The sequence below is a fragment of the Stegodyphus dumicola genome, chromosome 12, assembly GCF_044657685.1.
Source record: "Stegodyphus dumicola isolate Sdum_Otavi_A_Nest chromosome 12, ASM4465768v1".
Taxonomy (NCBI): domain Eukaryota; kingdom Metazoa; phylum Arthropoda; class Arachnida; order Araneae; family Eresidae; genus Stegodyphus; species Stegodyphus dumicola.
In genome coordinates this window covers 64,912,489-64,931,843 of record NC_140779.1, presented here as the reverse complement: position 1 = coordinate 64,931,843, position 19,355 = coordinate 64,912,489, and the positions used below count along the sequence as shown (strand labels likewise).

General features: G+C 32.5%; 3 non-coding genes across 3 annotated transcripts; all 3 read left to right on the top strand.

Annotated features, from left to right (window-relative positions):
- Positions 1-11,713: 11,713 nt before the first annotated feature.
- Positions 11,714-11,785, top strand: LOC118204016 (small nucleolar RNA SNORD61). Its single transcript, XR_004760709.1, has one exon. It is a non-coding gene; the product is annotated as a small nucleolar RNA SNORD61 (small nucleolar RNA).
- A 75-nt stretch (positions 11,786-11,860) lies between these two features.
- LOC118204015 (small nucleolar RNA SNORD61) lies at positions 11,861-11,924 on the top strand. Its single transcript, XR_004760708.1, has one exon. It is a non-coding gene; the product is annotated as a small nucleolar RNA SNORD61 (small nucleolar RNA).
- Positions 11,925-11,987: 63 nt separating this feature from the next.
- Positions 11,988-12,056, top strand: LOC118204014 (small nucleolar RNA SNORD61). The gene has a single exon (XR_004760707.1). It is a non-coding gene; the product is annotated as a small nucleolar RNA SNORD61 (small nucleolar RNA).
- Positions 12,057-19,355: the final 7,299 nt, after the last annotated feature.

Genomic DNA, 19,355 nt, shown 5'->3' with positions numbered 1-19,355 from the left:
AAACACAGGGATGAAGTGTATGTTATTCGACTAAGTTAGAGTAAGGCCGACTTACTCATAGTTTGAGGCCTTACTCTAAACATAGTCGAATAGTGAAATCACCCTACATCTCCCTCTTTTACTTACTTTTATACTTTTATCTCAAAATTATATATTGCATCCATAAAAATTTCTCTAAATTAATGTTATTTGGATTCGAAAACCATTTTATGCTTAAATACATCTTCCCAGATGTTTGTCTTTTACTCACTGAGAGTCAATGTTTCTTGAAGATCTCAATTTATGAATGAAAAATTATTTCTTGCTTTTCCGGTTTCCACAAAGCCGAACCTTTCGGCAAAAACAGCCCTCCTATGATGTTAATTCCTGAGTAAAAGAGAAAGCACTGAACGAGGGAAAGTAGTAGAAATCTTGACTTTCCTTTTTACTCAAAATTCAAGCATTTCCAAAATCTACTATAAAAGACTCTAAGGTATAAAATTTTTGTGTAATGAAATTATAAAATGCAATATATACAACGCGGGGGATACGTTCCATCAAAGTAGAGCGTAATGCGAAACAGCGCTAAACGAGGCTGTCTTAATATGTAAATAATGGGGTTAGGGGAAGATGGATAAGAAAATTGGTTAGGTATTAAATTTAATGTTTTTTTAATAAAAATAAAACCAAACATTGTTTCTTACAAAAATGAAAACGATGTAACCGAATATACTCATAAAAACGAATAAAATTCTCAGTCAGTCAGATCATTCAGTCTCTGTTTCCAATTTTCTGCCTTTTTGTCAAGAAGGCATTATGATAGATTGGCTTAATGGCATATTGTGTTCAATTTCGTCATCAATCCATATAGACAGTCGTTTTTCCATTTCCTCTATAATGTTATTTTTAGAACTGGTAATTCTAGTTGCAGAGCTTGACGTAGTTGCAGTTACCGATGACAGTATTTTTTCTTTATTCTTAAGAATTGTCCTTATTGTTGAAGTTGTCAAATTCAATGCAGTACTAATTTGAGATTGACGTTCACCAGAAACTAATCCAATTTTCTTGCATTTTAGTGTCCAGTGAAATGCTTCTTCTGGTTTCTTTCTTTTCTTGTTTTTTATTATCACCTATGATAAAAACTAAAGATCATAATATTTGTCACTGTATTAATCGTTATAGTATTATATAAATTTATACTTATAATCATGTCAACAAATGTTTCAAATGATAAAAATGCGTCTGTACAGCACCGCACCAAACAAGAAACACAACTACAGTCAAAAGTCGTTAATCCGGACTCGTCGGGACTTCGGCAATTCCGGATTATCGATTTTTCCGGATTATAGATCATCAGTTTAAATCTGGTAAGATGGCATGCAAAAATTACAAAATTAAAAATATGAAACCGTAATTTATGAAATAAAGAACAATTATGATCTAAAGGGTATCAAAATTTACAAAAAGAAAAAGCTTAATATTTATTTGTTTACTTTATTAAACATTTCCTTCAATGTAAGTTGCTTCGTTTCATGTGATAATACTTTCTCTTTAATTCTATTAAACACATAATTTCTTGTTTAGTTACAAAGTTCCCCTGTTCAAGTCCTATAATTGCTGTGTTGAGAATACCGAATGTTTTCGTTTTCAATAACCTCTGGGTCACTTTCTTCACTATCGGAAGGGAATTATAATGACTATAATGAGGCTTGATTTAAATCATATCAAAGACCGAGTACATGGAGACGAAATACTAAACTTAGTACTGAATTATAATCCAAATAAAATAAAAACATCTGCTCTGAAGATAAGGATAGTGTTGACAGATCAACTTCCAATTGCCTGTGAAATTCATAAACAGATTTCGGATTTCAAAACATACTTTCGCTTTGTAGATACAAATTACATATTAGTAAATATATATCGGAAATTCTATTTGACATAATCTTTCTAATTCTAATCTATCATAATATAATAATGACGTTTCTGCCCCCACCTCTGCGGCAGAGGAGCCTGAAATTGATAAACAGATTTCGGATTTCAAAACATACTTTCGCTTTGTAGTAAATATATATCGGAAATTCTATTTGACATAATCGAAAGTTCAAGCTTACTTTTATAAAATTGCTCCAACAGTCTGCAAAAAATAATAAGCCGGATCCAATTCGAAGATTAAGGAACAACGCAATCTGCAACATTAACTGAATTAGATAACTTTAGCTTAGCGTATAACTCCGTTAAACATTAAACGCGCATGCGCACAAACATATTCGCAGCCATAAGGGTCTTATGCGCTCTCTTAAACGCCTGTGCGCATGCGTGAACGCGAAGCATGCGCAGAAAGTTTGTAGCTTTGAGGTCCGGATTATGGGTGTCCGAATTAACGACTTTTGACTGTATACTGTTTCGGATATGTTATTTGGAAACCTAGCGCTGCGCACAATTTCGGGGAATACCCGTAATGCTGCGAGCAATTTTGGGGAATCCCCGGGTTGAAATAAAAGAGCGTTAAACTGAAACAGCGCTAAACGAAACAGCGTTAAGAGTGTTCTTACTGTATATGCATTCTAATATATACATATGCTACAATATGAATGCATATATATATATATCATTGATGACATATATATATATATCACTGATTATATATATATATCATTGATGACATATATATATATCAATTAAAAAAGAACTTTTTTATTGCTTTAGTTTTTGGGAATGTAATAAATTAAAATGTAATAAATAAATAAATCTTTAAAGGAAGAAAAAGGAAAAATAGAATCAAACAATCAAATCCATTTTAAGCATTAAAACCAATTTTAAATGCGAAAGTATATTTTTCTGCTGATACGAAAACTTAAGAAAATAGACAGAAATCTGCATTGTTTCACCTATCAATATATGACAAATGGAAAAACGATACGAGAAAAAGTAAATTTGAAAAATTTGCAAAAGCGGAATTATTTCGAATGCTGCACAAACAGAAAGATACCATGCAGAGACATTGGATTTTTTTCGAAGCAAGAAATGTGAAAGTTCAGCAGTGCTCTCATTATGCTTCTAATAAGGAGGTCTTCCAAATTCTAGCTGGAAGGACTTCCATTTATAACAAGATAGTGAGAATGACAGAATTCTTTATTATTTGTTTTCATTTAAAGGGCGAGAAAGAAGCACGAGACACTGTTGGAATAATTCATGTGTCAACAAATTATCGTCTGAAACATTTTTGTTGGGGTGCCATTGGAGAAACAAAGCGTTTTTACGAGAAAAAAAAACACGAAAAATCAGTTATGCTATCAGCGGAATACGAACCGCAGGCATTCCGACTGATAGTCCGATTTACTATCACTTACACCACGAGAGCCCTCAAAGAAGAATGAGATGATTTCTCATAATCAATAGGGATATACAACTGATGATTCTAAAATTTTATTATCATTAAGACTGGAAAAATACACGATTTAATTCATTTTCATACATTTAAAAAGAAGTTAAATTTTTCAGTTACTATAAAATATTTATTAAAATGTCAAATTTAAGCATTTCAATTATTTATATAATAAAGGATAAATTTGATATTTATATAATAAAGAAAAATCGTTGATGATATCACTGATTTTAGTTGAGATATTTTAAGAAATAAATAAGTGAAAGCTGGAGGAAGAAAAACTATTTCAAGTTATATGTTTATCTTAAAAGTAACGACAGAAAAACTGTTAAAAGAAAAGGCACACATACCGAAATTGTTTCCTGTGAGGCTGCAAATAATGGAAAATTTTAGATGAAAATTGGCAAACAGAAATTTATTTAAATTGACAATAACCATTTTTATATTCTATGTCATTTCAGTACCCTAATTTCAATTGTTCCTTGAGATACTTTAATGTCATGATGTAATTTGTAAGTTGGAGTTCCACAATATCAAACTTAGTCACATACGAGCAGAAATATTAGACAAGTTTAAAAAAAAGTTACAACTCATTTAACTGTGAGAATCAAAAAGGATTCATTAAATCTGCAAAATGAGGAAAAGCTAGAAAATCCTGTCTTTGAACCCTAAAAAATAGTTCTTTCTAGGTTATCGCAAGAAGGCATCAAATTCACTTAAATTTCTGTTTGATTTAGAAATACATTCTCTCAGGTAAATAAAATTTTGATTTAAAACTCCATATTGCTAGAAAATGCACAATAGCTAAACTTACTGAATTTTTTAAGAAAACCGCCAAAATTCGAGAAATTTCTTTAAAATTCTGAAAAATGTTCTAGGAAAATCAATGTTTGATCAATCCTATGACCAAAAGATCAAGCATTATGAGGATTAGTTTGATTTCTGAAAAACAAAATTCAGTTCTAAATATAAGTATGTATACCAAATTTTGGAAACATTCCTGAGGAATATTGTACTATTATTCCAAATATATATAGACTGAAAATGTCAAGAAAACATGTTCAGTGAAAAAGGGGTTTAACATTTAATTTCCCAAAATAAACTGGTCTACCAGTAACCAAACAGAGAAATAAAACTAAATAGTGAAAAAAGTAAACACATAAAACATGTTGAATAATGAAGAATTTACAAGAATGCGAGCTATAATGCATCAGAAAGTTTCGAGATTCAAAAACTAACAAGTAGTGAACAAATTGGCATTCATTAGTGGGGGACGTCATTTTATGACCTCTCCATCACTCCAAAGGGGAGGCGAACATAACGCTCTAGGCAATGGCCCATCTTAGAGCGTTTCCTGAAAGGCGAAGCAGACGTTTTTGGAGAGAATTGTTAGGCAACAATACAGCCGTTTTCGAAGCATTTCGTTCTGAAGAACTGGTTCTTCAATGGGTTAAAAAAGATTGCAATGACAGTCAATCTGAAACTCGTCCGTACACAGAACACGTGTGTGGGGGAAACAGAATGGAAAAATAAGTGTTAGTATGGTAGAGTTTATCACTTGTCTTCTTGCTTATATCACTGTTTGTATGGTTGCAGAGAATAAGTCTTTTTGCCAATCAGAAACCAAAAAAAAAACTGGATTTCATCAGCAGCAGATCCTTTGCCGTGCTTTATCAAGTTTTGGATAACCAAGTACCAAAATAAACTTCCAAGCATAAGCCAAAATTGTAAAATGTAAAAAAAAAAAAAAAAAAAAAAAAAAAAAAAAAAAAAAAAATGAAAACCTTGCTTGATCAGTAAGGTAGTTGAACATCAGTAGCTGTAAGAAATTTTATATGTACTATGTATGTACATGGTCCCAGTTTTCCATTTATGTCTGTGATATATTCCAGATCCCAAAGTCCCTGATAGTTGTAACTAGCATAGATCTTTGTATTCGCAAAAAGTTTCTCTCTGTCCTCTTAAAAATAAGTGGTGTTAAATCTATTAAGAAATGATGTTTATTTGGCCTTTTCTTTGATTATCTTTGTTTACACACACATTCTGTTTTTATGTACTTCCTAAGTTTTTGGTATGTGTACTTGTATTACTGTATTTTGATTTATGGGAGTTGTAGCTTTTTGTAGTGAAGATATAGTCACTTGATTTTGGTCCGAAGCAATATTGGATGGCTTAGTGAAGAATGTAATGAATAAGGGAATATTTTTGTTGATAATAGTGGTGGTATGTTAAGAAAAATTATAAATTTTATGTTAAATATAAATCTGATATGTATACTTGATTTGGAAATAGCTGCAGTGGTTTAATGATTTTTTTTCCACATTGTAATAACTTGGAGAAACTTTACCGTGTAATCCAATTAGATTGCTCTTGAAGACAGGCATGGCTGTAAATTATACATAATTTTATTCCTTGATAACTAATGGTTAGGACACATTCATCATTATGGATGTGCTATGCACCTTCCCCCACAGTTTTATGTAACTTATTACAACTTTAGATAATGAAGAAGACAGCAGAGAGTAGCCCAAGAGGATAGCAGGAAAATGCATTTAGCAAAGCTTTAGATATACAGTACAAAGTCTAATTCGGGACTTCCATTATCCGGAATGATCTATAATCTGGACCTCAAAGCCACAAACTTTATTTTGTATGCTTTACTCATGTGCGTTTAGCACAAAAAACGAAGCAACAGCTTAAATTGAAAGAAATGTTTAAGTGAACAAGTAAATATTTTTTTTGTAAATTTTGATACCCTTTACATCATAATTGCTCTTTATTTCATAAATTACATTTTCATATTTTTAATTGTATAATTTCTGCATGCATTTTACCAGATTTAAATTGATGATCTATAAATCTGGAATTGCTGAAGTCCCAACGAGTCCAGATTATGGACATTGTACTGTATAGTCAAAAGTTTTGCATCAGACCACTTAAGTTCATGTAAGCAGTCTCCCACAGGTCGCAATGTTTTGAGCTGTTGTGAGATGTGAGAGGACAAGCTGTAACATTGCAAAAAGCATTTATGGCGCTGTTTGGCATTACAGGAATTATTTCACTACCAGAATCAAGTGATTGTAGTGATCTGTGCTGTGTCTGTCACCAAAGCCTCTTGATTTCAGAGAGGCTAGAAATCAGAAAATGTAAACAATTTAAAAATGAAGGTGTAACCAGTTCAATCTGCAGGAATGCTTTAGACGTCAAAGTTCGGAATGCACTCAAAATCCCAACTAGAAGGACTTGCCACCTGCAAGATCTTCATGTAATGAGGACAGTAATTGTTTCTGCATTATGGTATTGTTAATAGAACTTGTAAATTAATATCAAATCTATTTTAGTTCAATATAAGTAATATTAAACCTGAGCAAATGCAACCAACACCAGTTACTACAGAGTTGTGTTATCAGTGTAGCCATACCATAACTCCCACTTTAATCTGATTGAATAACAGCCATCAGCATTGCAACATGATTGCAAGAAAGCATGAAGTGGATTGGATAAATTTGGAGAGAGACAGTTTAAAAAGTTATAAACGGTTTCTACTTTTAAAACAAAGAGGGAATTTACAAATTAAAATGAAGTAATATTTATTGCTAATTTGTTAGAATTTTGATGTACATATTTTTTATCCATTCAGATCTGCAGTAGTCCATTACAGCTATTCCTAGATCATCCTATTACACACACGTATACATATAATTTGTGGTATGTTTGTTTTAATGTTATATGTGTCTTATTTTAACTTCCATATTTATTTGACATTCAATAGTGTGAATGCCATATTATGGAATGAAAGATAAATCATAAAAATGCCTCAATGATTAAAAAGTATGTAAGTAGCGACAGGCGATCTGATTAAAATTGATGACTTGTATATTATGAGAGGCAGTGAAATACAGAATATGTCCAGTGATCAGAATATATGTAATTGATTTGTAGCTTAAAGAGAGGTCCAGTAAACACCATGAGTAAAATATTTTTATTTTTAAAAGTTTTCATTTGTATTCGAGAATTTTAATATTGCAGTAACATATATTTGCCTCGTATATATTACCTCTTGTCTAGTATGTATACCGAAAAGGAAAATAATTTTAAAAAATGTAGTTAAGAACAGAGAACTTTCATTATTTTGTCATGCCTTACATATCTTCATCAAAGTGTTTAAAGTGCCTATTTCTGAAAGAAGAATGAGAACACAGAGAGAAAAGTAAGTATTAAAAACTTTGTAAAACTACATGGAGAAAATTGACAAGGTCAGCCCTTACCAGAGTGTAAGCTTTTACAATTTTCATGCTCTGCAGGAGATTATTACACTAATGTACTTTCTCTTAATAAACAATAAGCATTATTAATCCATTAAAAGAAATGTATAACCCATTGCATCTTTTAACTTGACAGAGATCAACTAGAACAGTTAGGTATATTTGAGCTTTTATAATTGCACTGGTAAAAATTTAGGTCAGTATGGGCCGTTGAAAATGTCTGCCATGATTCCACCACTTTTCTAACTTTGCTTCTCACGGCTGCTTTAATCATAATTGTATTTATTTTGCTCCTTTCAGACTGTAGCATATCTGGAGTTAACTCTCCAAATGAAAAATTGATTCATCTGTGAGATTATAAGTAAGTCCTTGATACTCCTGATCAACCATGTGCATTTTACAGCTCAAGTTGTGTCTCATTAGATATATCCTTAAGCTCTAATGCAGTTTCCCTACAAGATTTATTTGGGAATTATTCGTTACATAGATTTCGTATTTTGCAAAAATAAATTAAAAAGTATTTAAAAATGTTTCTCCATCCTACATATAGACATATTTTTATACTCCCTGGTTATTTTGTTAGATCTGTCGTAGGGTTCCATTAAGTGATTGTATGCATACACGAGATCATATACTTCGTAAATTTCATCACTTATGACTTGATTGACAAAGCATGTCTTTTTGAAACTTTACTGGCTTGGAATATGGCTGGTTACATTTTTTTATTAATTTCACATAGCAGTTGCTTATAGTAATAATAGAATGTTTTTAAGAATGCCTACTATCTTAGTTGCTGGTGAGTTTTGACTTTTAACCTTTTGTCTAAGTTATAGCTTGATGAGTCAGTGTTATATGAAACTGCAGTATGTTTCCTAAATGGACTTTTGAATGGGAGATGTTTGTTATTTTAGGCATTCTTTATGAAGCAAGAAAACTGAAATCGTGGCTGTTTTTTTCAGATCTGCGAATCTTAACAAAAGTAGGAATTGATATAGTATATCGCCATATATCAGGTTATGTTTTGCAGTTTGTAAAATATTTTTATGGAGAGACCGTTATCTGTTAAAGGGCTCAAAAAAGCATTTTCTCCAAAATCTGTAATGTTTTAATCCTTTCACCGTCCTCTCCTGTCCGCAAAAATTTCTCCTCAGCGGCCCTTTGTTTTTTGCAGTGTATAATGTTTGTTTTTTTTCTTTTTTTGTATATACAACTTTCGTAGTGGATGAATTTAAATGAATATTAAGTAAAATTATAAGGAAATGAAGCATAATGGAAAAGTAATCTCTTCTTATTTCTAACAGCAGGATTAATTTTATGACATCTGATCCAGGCAGCCTTCTCCTCCCATTTTGTTGTAATCTGTTAGTTATTGTTTTTTTTTAGAGTTCTTTTCTGTATTTCAACATCAATCATAGTTATTATGGATCTTGTCTTTCCAATTCACAACCTCATTTTTTTCTCTTCTGCTGAGTAGGTGTTGGAGATTTCTCACTGTCTTGTACCTTATGTAAAATGGTGCAAATATTCATAAAACCTGGGGGTGATTCAATTAGAAACAGAATGCCTGATTAGTACTGCCCTGAAATGTTTAATAGTTTTACAATATAGAAGAACGCTTAAAGCGCATTGCGACTGCCATGCAGAAGTTTTACTTGAAATGTGCTAGACGTGTTATGGATGACAAAGAGGTTAAAGTGTGATATCTTTCAAAGCACTTTCCTTTGTGCAAGTATACACTGCAAAATTTGAAACCCAGTGAATCAGCTCAGTTGGTGGTGAATAAGTTTCTTGCTGCTACAGGACATCTGATCTCTTGAAAGTCTAGCCTGACATTTGGGAGAAGGAGGTCTATAAGGCTGTAGATCCATTGTTCAAACAACTGCCCACCGCCTGTGTGCTGTGGTGTTTGTAAGCATTGCAGTTGGACTAAACAAAACTGCTTGTGTAGCATTCTCAGATGAAAGCAACTTCAATCTGTCATCGGCTTGTAGATGCCACCTGGTCTGGCATGAGAGTGGTATTGCTAATTGTCCAGAAAAGGGCCTGAAATCAGAGTTGCAATATCGTGGTATGGGCTGGCATCATGATCAATGACTACATCCTGGGTGTGTGTTTGCAACTGGAACTACGGCATTACCAACAATACATTGATGCAGTTTTATTGCCTCATGTTTGCCTTTTCCTTTGTGCTGTTTGATATTTTATTGTAAGCACCACATGAAATATTATCCAGAACTTTTTCTGTATTCTTGAGTGGCCTAAAAACTTCAAAGATTGCTGGATTGTTTGTTTACTGTTGATCCTTCTTCGGAATCATCTGAATCAGAACTGCTGGAAATTCATTCTTGGTTTGAAAAAAGTCCTAGGATATAGCATAATTTCGTCCTCACTAGAATTGTCATCGGTAAATCTGTTTTTGTCAAAATAATTCGACATACTATCTGTACACAATTCAACATCAAAGTCTGTTCTATTGCGGTCTGTTTTTAGGACTTCTCCCATGCTTTAACAACAATCTTCACAAAATGACCGTCTTGTGCTTTAATACAGTCAAAAGTTGTTAATTCGGACACTCATAATCCAGAATGATCTATAATTCGGACCTTAAAGCTACAAACTTTCTGCGCATGCTGCGCTTTACGGCTGCGAATATGCTTGTGCGCGTGCGCAAAATATATTTGCGTGTGTGCGTTTAATGTATAACGGACGGTATAAGCTAAGCTAAAATTATCTAATTATCTATTTCAGTTAATCTTGCAGATTGCGTTGTTCCTTAATCGTCAAATTGGATCTGGCTTATTATTTTTTGCAAACTGTTAGAGCAATTTTATAAAAGTAAGCTTGAACTTTCAATTATGTCAAATAGAATTTCTGATATATATTTACTAATATGTAAAGGATCTACAAAGCAAAAGTATGTTTTGAAGTTCATTAAACAAAAAGTGGAATTGCTGCAAAAAATGGATAAAGGCATATCCTTTGTTTATTTAAACTTTAACGTTTATCTAAACTTTGTTTATCTTTAACGCAGCAGTGGGGAGCAATGAATTGGAAGTTGATCTGTCAGCACTAACCTTATCTTCAGAACATATGTTTTTATTTTATTTGACTTATAATTCCTTACTAAATGTAGTATTTCATCTCGATGTACTCCTCCATCTTTGATATGATTTAAATCAAATGCCTCGTTGTTATAATTCGCTTAAGCGAAGAAAGTGACAGAGGTTATTGAAAATGAAAAAATTTCGATTGACAAATTAGTCGGTAGACACAGCAATTATAAGACGAACAGCGGAACTTTGTAACTGAACAAGAAATTATGTCCGTTTATAGAATTAAAGAGAATGTATTATCACATAAAAAACGAAGCAACTTTTAAACAACTTACATTGAAAGAAATGTTTAATAAAGTAAACAAATAAATATTAAGCTTTTTTTTTGTAATTTTTGATACCCTTTAGATCATAATTGTTCTTTATTTCATAAATTACGGTTTCATATTTTTAATTTTATAATTTCTGCATGTCATCTTACCAGATTTAAACTGATGATCTATAATCCGGAATCGCCGAAGTCCCGACAAGTCCGGATTAACGACTTTTGACTCTAATGAAGTGCGTGAATCAAGTTTAGTTATTTCCCTATGAAGATATGTTAATAGCGTTACAGAATTAAAAGAACAACAAATAGTAAAAGGTTTAGAACAGTGGTTCTTGACCTTTTGACCAACACATACCACCTAAACAAAAATTGAAAACCTTTAGTACCACCACTCTTGAACAAAGCTGAGATCGCATACATTTATGAGTGTTAGAGAAAAAAACTCAATCACGATGTTGGGGTTTTAATCTTTGAATTTAAAAGTAAAAAATATTTTGCTTCTTTGCGTACCCCTGGTTTAGAGCATGCAGTCAGTAAGCTGGTTATAAATAACATTTAAATTGTATTCTAAAAAGACAATATTTGACATGACGGCCAGTTGGAGGATTAAAATAAGATTCTCTTAGGCATGTAGTCTTAATAACGAAATCAATTTTATGTAATAGATTAAATTAGTAGCTTTAAAAAGTATTTATTATGTGCTATGATGATTTGAAATCAAAATGATAAAAATGATTACAGCAAGTTAAGCCCTCTAAGAAGATCTGAGCAATAATATGGTTTCACGCACAGTATTAAATTGTGCTAAAAATTTTAATAATTTACTTTTTTCTGAAAATGTGATAATGCAATGATGATCTAAAATCATAATGATAAAAATGATTTGATATCCTCTAAGAAGATCTGAGCAGAAGTTTGATTTCTTAAAAGTGTTGTATTCAAATGGTTTACTTTATCTTCTGAAAATGTGATATGCAATGATGATCTGAAATCTTAAAGATAAAAATGATTTGATGTATTATCCTCTAAGAAGATCTGAGCAGTAGTTTGATTTCTTAAAAATATTGTTCTCAAGCATGGAAATGTCAGTCTTCTAAACTAAGCTTGTGTCAAATGATGAAATTTCTTTCTAAAACATAAAAATTAGTATTTTTGAACGCTTGTTACCTAGCAGCAACAGGAACAGTTATAAATGTTTCATATTTTGTAACAGTGATAATTACTTGAAAAATAAAGTTGACTTTAGTCTTGAATTTTATAATTGTATAATTAAATATTTGATTGTTTCATAATGTATCCAACTTTTGGATTTTATTCGTACAAATTACAAAAGTGAAGTTTAGTTGTAGATAATTGCTTTAATTTATTCGGTTTCTATTTGCTGAGGTTCTTGAATTTTTTCACTCATGGCCCTTAAATGAATCCTGGTAAATGTTTCTATACTTAATGAACATGTAGTTGTTACTTCCTCTGTTAAAAATATGTAGGTTTATTCAGAAAGTAAGGTCCAATTTTATAAAAACATAAACCATTGTAGATTTTTTGCCTTGCCTATTCCTCTATTTTTCTACATAATTTCCATATTTGTTTACATTTTTTTCATAACTTCTATAAGCTTTTGTATGCCTAAGTCGTATAGATGTCTGTCACCTGTTACAATAACCACTGAAATGCTCCTTTTATCTCGTCATCTATGGCGAAGTACTCCTTTAGTTAGTCACTGTCTGGACTGAACCAGTGGGTGGTCAGACTGTTTCTAGGGAAAGGTAGCCAGCCTGATTTGGACTGTTATGATATACAAAGACTGATGATATCTGCGAGATTTGAGATAGGCATTTTGTTATACGTAGATGTAGAAGAGGTTAATGCAATTGTGTTTGTAAAGAAATGCCTTGTGGTTACATTGAGAAAAGTGTTTTTGTTTGGCTAAGAAGAAAATCTCTTATTTAGACATAAGTGTGAAAGCAGTTAATTTGTCTGAAAATAAGTAATTACATGTCTTATACCATCACAAAACTTGCTTATTTATCTACAATTTGCAATTATAATTTTGCGAGGTTATGTTAGTTTGATGTTTCTGTACAATATCAAGCCTTAAATATTAAAGTTTCCCAAGTTGGACCGAAAGCAGTTGCCGAAATTGAACCGGTCCAATTTCAGCAACAACTTTTTTTTCATGGATAAATTATAATTAACCCTAGAGTGCTACCCTTCAAAAAACTTACGGGAATGGCAGCCATTGATCACTGAGATGAAGTATGCGTAAGCGTGCTTAAAACTTATTTTAAAAGCTAATTGCAGAAATATTTCTGCAATAAGAAAAATTCTTATCTGTAAGTAGCCAAGGTTTAACCAAAGTGTCAGTTCACCCAAAGTTTAACAAAATGCAGAAACGTAAAAAAGAAACTGGTGATTCATTGTTTTGTATATTATGTGAAGAAACTAAGAAAGAAGAAATGATACAATGCATGAAATGTTATGCTTGGATACATACTCGGTGTGCTGGAGTTAGTGCTGCAATTAAAAGGTTCTTTTGTTGTAATTGCCGTTAAGAAAGCTCATGGTCCAAATAAGGAAACCGTTTTCCTAAATTGAACCAATATGATTTTTTTCAATTCATTTTTCACCTTTATAAATAATTTTAAAATTTTAATAAATGGTTCTATTTTGAAGGTACACTTAGTGAGTGTATTTTCTACTACTTAATTTTTATTGGCTTTTCTTCAGTCTCTCTATATAGTGAAAAATACAAAATCGGTTCAAATTAGGCTACTCTCCCCTATAAGATTTTGGGTGTGAATGTCAGAATGGAATCTGAGATTTAGATGTGGTAGCAGGCCACAGCAGATGTGGATTGGTTTCACTTTACAGATAACTCAGTGCCATTCAAGGTCTGTGCAGGTAGGCATTATTGTCCATAAATATTTCTGGCACTGGATAGCGTGTCCCTGGCTCTCGCCATATTCATTTCCTTTCAAGAATTTTTCTGGATGTTAAATCGAGACTTGCTCCTGTAAAGAGTATATGCCTCATGCCTCCACTGGTCTGCTATCCAACTGTGATGGTCACAGGCCCAATATACCCAAGTCCAGTATAGATAAAAATATAAAAAAATTGTTTTAATATAAAAATAATTTGCACAATTTGCATTCAAGAATGCATTGTCTGCATATTCAGATATTCATTATTAAAATGACATTTTTCCCATTTTATTGTTTAAGACTTTCTGAAAAAAATTCTCAATAAATATATTCTCAATATTCTAAATTATTTAATTTTAAAAACAAATTTTTGTTTTTAAAATTAACAACAAAAACAAATGACAGGTGCCATTGTGCGTAACACTGGTTCATAATGACACCGAGTTGATTCTAAGTGACATACAGCTGGCTTTGTTCTCATTTATTTCCCCCAAAATTTACTGCAAACATGTAACCAGTACCTTTGATCACCAAGTTTTCTTTGATAATACTAAGATAATTTTAAATGCTTCTAATTTATCTAATAGATAATTTTTATTAATTTATGCAGTATTTTAATGTTTCTGTACCTTGATACATCAATTTCTGTGCTAATGAGGCAGCTGGCCTGTACCTGATATAAAATCTCTGAAATCCCTTCTGGGTGCCATATTAATTTTAATGTCTTATTTTATATAGCTTAAAATTATTTTATATGGCCATTTGATACTTTTGATGAACATTTGCAAAATCAATGTGATTAAAATACTTCTAATGCTGATTATTTTTCCTTTTTAATTTTTTTTTTTTACCCAGCATTGACTTTGGAAAAAATCTGTTCATTTTACACTAAAATGCAGCTATTTTTAAAACTGGAATTCATGATACTTTGGGATTCAGGAGTTAATAATCAAGGTTTTGCGAGTGATTTTTTAAACTAAAATTTGTTGTACAGGTGTATTATTTTGTTTTTATGATAAATGTATAAGAATAGTGTATATAAAAATAAGTGTTTTATGTACATCCCTTGATTTTATAGTTTAGTGTACCAGCTGGTATGCCTTTTTAAATACAGAATTTTTCTGATTTTTTAAGGTATCCTTGCTAGTCAGTTGCAAATGGAAGTTGAAAGATATGGATTCTCAGCTTCATTGTATGATTTCATTTTTTTAGCAGCCTGTGTAAACATGATTTTTTAATCATAGGAATTATGTAGAAGTAGTGTGTTTGTATGAAACTGGAATGCTTTTGATTTACACAAATAAGTAAAGCAACATTTCGAAATGATAAAAAAGTTCAATCAGTCCATGATTGAAATATTTGTGTAACTGATTATTCTGAGAAAGGTATTGTTACCGAAATAAGCAAAATTAGTTTAGGGCTGATAAGCTCTTGCTAGAACAATATGTTAAAAAAGAAATCAGGATAATGATTACCTTTCTTTTAAACACAATGCACAAACTTTTATTTTACAATTACTTGAAAAGCTGATGGAGAAATGTCCAGTTAATTATTTACTAATTCAAAATGCTTTTTTATGCATCCAAACTGGTGCAAAACAGCATTAATGCATAAGGGATCCCAAAAAAGTCACACTGCACAAGAATGTGATAACATCCTTTTGGAATATTCCAATATCTTCAAAAATGTCCAGCCATACCATACAAAATTTAAGACCTGTGATTTGAAAAAATGAAATTAGATAATATTTTGCACACGTTCATTAATGAAAAATACTTATATACTTCAAAAATATAAGTGATGGGGAAACATTTAAAATGATTTTTTTTCTTTTCCATGAAAAGCCTCTGTAGAATGAGGATTTAGTATCAATAAAAATATCGAAACTGAAAATCTGGAGGAAAATCCATACATTGCCCAGCACAGTTTGTGATTATGTGAAACATGCTGATGGGATTCACAATGTATCAACTGTGGAAGAGATGAGAATGGCAATTTCATCAGTTCATTCATAGTATTGATTACATTTACTTTCTTCGGATTGGCAACAAATCTATTCTGCTGTGTTAAATGTAAACAAACATTGACGCCACTGCAAAAGGCTTAGCAGCACTTAAACAACTTTTAAATTGTTAATAATTCTAAAAATATTGCATGCAGATTAACTAAGGCATAAAAACCTTAACTGGAAGATAAGAACAACATTATTCAATCATTTTTAAACCAAAGAGTGGTCGAGTAACAGTAGTTATATATATACATATATTTATATACTTTTGGTAAGGCCGATTGCAACCAAAATACAAGGTGCACATCTACATGCTATAGCAATCCCATATACAAAATTTCAATGCTCTGAGGCTACTTGTTTTTGAGTTATGCGAGTTGGAAGTGCAGAAAAAAAAGTTGAGAAGAATTGTTCAAGATTAAAAAAATAAAAATCTGAAAGCTTTTGTATTTTATATTATGCCCAAAGGTGCACTTTTTAACATTTTGTGTGTTACCTTTATTTATTAAATATCATATTCTTCACACTTAAACCATAAAATTCAATTCAACAGCAATATCACAAAATATTTAAGAGCTCTTTTAGAATTTCTGATCTTGAATTCTGTAGTCTCGCACACTGGACAGGGTTCGTACGGTCCTTAAGTCCTTAGATTTTTTGGAATCGATTTTTGGTCCTTAATTTTGGCCAAAATCAGCAGAAGGTCCTTAATTTTCATCATCTGAAATTTCTGTTTATTTTTACGACTGCCATTTTGAGTGCAAATTAGCCTTTTGGAGGAATATTTTTGGTGATTCACTGCCATATATAGTTATCTTTGGAATGGGCTCATTTATTTCTATTTCTAATATAAATGATGGGATACTCGTTTCTAAGCAAGAAGTGAAATATAAGAATTTCGAAATTCATTTTTTCTAATAAAGAGCTCTTAAAACAACTTTTTGCTTTTGGGGATGTGAATTCTTTTATTAAACGGTTCTAAATTTGGCGACTTTTCAACATTTTGGCGATTTTAAGCTTAGTTTCTATAGAAAATTTTTAATTCCGAGATCTGAGGATTTTTCGACGATTTTTTTTAAAACATCGTAACATTCATCGTTCATTAAAATAATGGTAATATACTGAAATTATATTTAAAAAATAACATTAAAATAAAACATTTTTATTTTTCGGTGTCATATTATAAAGTTTCGTTTTGGCAACTTAGTATACAATATTTTGAATCCGAAAAATAAACCAGGTATAATGCTATAAAGCACAATTTATGAAACAGCTCTTAGCAAATGCAAAATTAGCTATGTAATTAATTAAAAATGTCTTGTTTTTAATTTTTTCTTAGTAAGAGTTTTCCCCATGTAATTGTCTCAGAATATTCAAAATTCACAGAATGTGCATCAGTTTTCTCTATAAAATGAATTTTATACTTTTTCCCTCCTTTTTTTTTTTTTCCAAAATTATTTCTGACTTTTTGCTGTTACAGAAATAGTAGGGATAATTTTTTTTTAGGATTTTAGACATTGCAGCTTGGGAAGTTTAGAAGGATTTGAAGGTAAGATTTATAGACCCACGAATCTAGAAGATTCGAGAAATATGTGACAAAATGAAAAATGTCATCAAGTAATGGATGTATTTTAAAGAAAGTTTGCAATGAATTTCTTATTTTTGGAGAAGTAATGAATAAAGTTTTTGAATGTTTTACTTCTGATACTAGAATCTTAGCATGTTTATCTTCCCTTTATTTTCTCTCTTTTTCACTAAACACAAGCATGCAAAATATCAAAAATGCTTCTAATCTTATCACGTGGGCAGCCATTATGGAAAGCGATTTTTTTATTAATAAAGAAATTGAAAACTTACAATTTAAAAGATTCGTCTAATATGTCTTAATGTACCATACACATAGCTGGCGCTAGGCATTTTCCCACTTGATGCAATCTCTGTGGATCCTAAATTCTGTTGCCTAGTGCCTTTCTAAATGCTTCCAATGCCAGCTCTAAATTCTAAAAGTTCTACCACATCAGCTCTGTAACTGGCCTTTACCATATATATTTCATATTTCTTCTGAATATTCATATTACTAAAATAAAATTAGCCACTTTTTCTGTACATTCTAAATGCATTTAGTGTTTTTTAGAATAATAGAAATCTTTAATTAAATTCTAAAATGAAAAGGAAATGTGTTGAAGAAAGTGAATACATAAAATTATTCTTCAAAGAAATGTGCAGCTATTATTATGTACAAGGGGTGATCAAATGAAAAGGTACGAAATGACACGGTGGGTACAAATGTAGACTTTATTCAAAATATACACCATAGGCCTGAGCACAACGATACCACTGATGAACAAGCTGCAGGATTCCTTGTTCCCAAAATTCCTGTGGCTGTGACGAGACCCAGTCTTTCACAGCGTCCTTGAGTACGTCGTCTGAGTTGAAGTATTTCCCTTTCAGGTGTTTCTTCAGTGAACCAAACTCATGGAAATTGCAGGGCGACATGTCTGGACTGTAGGGCGGATGGTCCAAAGTCTCCCACTTGAACTTGGCCAGTTCCATGTGTGTGACTGGAGACGTGTAGCCGCACGTTATCACGGAGCAGAACCACACCCTCCGTGAGCAGCCCCGGTCTTTTGTTCTTGGTGGATCTACGCAGGCATCGAAGTGTCTCACAGTACACATCGGAGTTAGTGGTCTGTGATTAAGGAATTTCACAAGTAGTGGACCTTGAACGTCGAAACAGACAGTGAGCAACACCTTACATGTTGACGGCACGGCTTTGAACTTTTTAGGGGGAGGTGACGACGCATGCTTCCACTGCATGCTGTCCTGCTTTGCCTCTGGCTTGTAGTGATGGCACCAGGTCTCATCACCTGTGACGATCCGCTCCCTGAAAGCGGGGTCTTCCTGATACCGAAACAAATGTTGCAGTGTTTCCCATACGCAGTTCCTTTTGCTGGTCGGTGAGCTGCTTCGGAACCCAAGCGGCGCACACCTTCCGATATCGCAACCTTCATGAACAATTGTCCACATGGTTCCATAGCTGACATCCACCTTCACCATTCGCAATGTGACAGGCCGATCACTTTTCACTAGGTCGTCCACTTTGTCGGGATCACTCGTGATGAGAGTGTTTGCCTGGTCTCGTCTCGGGTCATCACCCACTTGTACGAAAACGGGCACTCCATTTTCTGACAGACTTGTCAGAGACTCATTGCTCCCTGTAAACTGTCACCATCCGGCGATGAATAGCTGCCAGTTTCTCACCTTCGGCTGTCAGAAATCGGATAGCACCTCGCTGCTCCTCAGTCGTCGAATTCTGCAACGCGAACGCCATCATGGCATCATACGGACTGCCGCATCATTTGGATGCCGCTTTTGATAAGAATTCTGCTTTCTCCTGCGCATTTGGGCGCCCG